A 2307-nucleotide genomic window follows, 5' to 3' on the forward strand; every position below is an offset into this window, starting at 1 on the left:
AGGAGGTGACGTGATAAGTGATTGAGCTCAGAGTTAGCACTGAACGTCTCATGAGAAATACATTGCCGTTTCTTCTCAGTCTTAACTGAAACATAAACTCATTTGTGTTTATTTAAAACATTTCTACCAGGCAAACAACCTAGGTAGTTAATCACACCCTTAATAAGCAAGGTAAGTTATCATGCCTACACAGATACCCCCTGCACACACCCAAACTGAGATTTTATACAGCATTGACAAATATAAAATCTTCCCAGGGGAGTTTAGATTAGGCACAAGGAGCTGTTTCATTCTCTTGTTTGTTTGTTTTTTGCTTTTTTTTTTTCCCCAGGTCTGCCTCTTTCTCTGTATTCCATGTGGGGAATGCCAAGGCAAAAACAATCTTGCTTCTCAAGCAAGCTCTTTTTCATGTAGACATACTCTTCTTTCTCTCCCCATGGTTGTTCTCAACTCCCTCATCCTTTCAGATATCCTAAGTCCTAGAATAACTCTTCTTATATCACAGTTATGTATATGATGCAAGAAGCTTTTCAATATAATTGGATGAGATTCTATTCATGATTTCTTTTATAAGACTAATAGCTTACCTGTTACATAATAAACACACACACACACCCAACAGATTCATTCTATAAAGAAGAGGATGCCTAAAGTTGTAATGTCCTAACCCAGAGTAAAGCTCTTGTGGAAGGAATATGAAATACTTTGTAAGCCTTGTTGGATAGAGAATGGGGCCACAGAGAGCCTAGATATCCTCCAAATTACACGGAAAAGAAAGTCATCTTAATTTCCAGTGACCACTCCAACCTTAAACGCCAAAATTTCAGAGAAGCTCTGTGAAGGCCTCCAGACTCTTTGTCCTACCAGGAAGTTTATTGAGTATTTTCCCTTTACCACACAAAGTAATTATCTCTGAGCCACCTCAGAGAAAACAGGGCCAGCCAGTGGCATGGTGGTTAAGGTGGCTGATCCTACATGACTGACTATGTGGTTCAAGAGTCAGACTCAATGGCTTGAAAAACACACCAGCTGCACATGCATGCCCTAAATGCTAAGAGCAGAATGGAGGAGAAGGGGTTGTTGTGTGGCCATTTCATGAAGGAGCAATTTCTCACTTTCTCTCTCCCACACGTACGTGCACTCTATAGCAAACTGAAAAACAAACAAACAAAAGACAGCGAAAGCAAGAACAGAGGCAATTGAAGTGTTTCTATCAAGGGAATGGTTTGTCATCTCAAAGAAAAATGGAAAATGCTAAGCCATGAAGAGTTTTATTGTATTAGTAAGTAGACGGTGTTGCTGTGCTTCCAGAACTTGGAGTTAATTTTGGCAACAAACCTACTCCAGAAATGATCACAAACAGAGGATCACCACAAGAGGGATCCCTCATAAGAAGCTAAACTCCTGGAAAGCTCAAGACATAGATTGAAGAGCAGTCGATAAGAGACCTCCCCATTCCTGCCACATCCCTGGGTTGTCTGTCTGGAGGAGCAGTGAGGGAATGACATCCATCAAACCCAAATTGTTCCGCAACATCCATGACAGCGTGATCTTCACGTAGCATCTGCTCCTTCCTGTCAGTGAGCGCAGGTGATAAACTACCGAAGACAGTAACACCTAATCACTACTCTTCAGTATCTGGGGTTGACTTTGAGATTCCTCGATTTTAAATGAGAAAGGGCAATTCTAATCCCCAGTCAAGACTTGGCAAATTGTGTCTTGGCCTTCAACCCCCCCCTTTCTGCTATCTCATCTCCATCTTTTTCTTGCCTATTACCCCCTCTACCCACTCCTCTACTCTCCTTACCTGGGGACCTAGTAGCCTCAATAATACTCTGTCCTCAAGTAGCTAAAACATACTCAGTGCAAGTAATAGTTCAAAAGATAGTGAGTAGTAGTTAAGAACAACACTGTGAAACTAGAATGCCTGGGTTCAAATCCTGCCTGTCCACCCACAGGCCATGTGACCTGTGAAAATTTACTAAAATCTGGGACTAGCAGATAGCATAGTGATTATGTCACTGGACTCCCACATAGTCAACTGTAGTTCGAGTCCCAGATCAGGAAGTTTAAAATTTATGCTAGGCACGTGTGCATGTGTGCCCAAAATCCCGAGAGGAGAATGGAGGAGAAGAGATTACAATATGATCATCCCCCCTCAAAGGTGGTGACTTCTCACTTTCTGTCTCTCCATCTCTCTTTGTCTCTCCAGCGAGTGCACCCACCCTATAGCAACAATCTCTAAAAAAAAAAAAAAAAAAAAAAAAAAGGAAAAAAAAATGAGAGCTCCTTTTTGTTATTTATGCG

Source organism: Tupaia chinensis, unplaced genomic scaffold (genome assembly GCF_000334495.1).
Source record: "Tupaia chinensis unplaced genomic scaffold, TupChi_1.0 Scaffold000012_1, whole genome shotgun sequence".
NCBI lineage: Eukaryota > Metazoa > Chordata > Mammalia > Scandentia > Tupaiidae > Tupaia > Tupaia belangeri.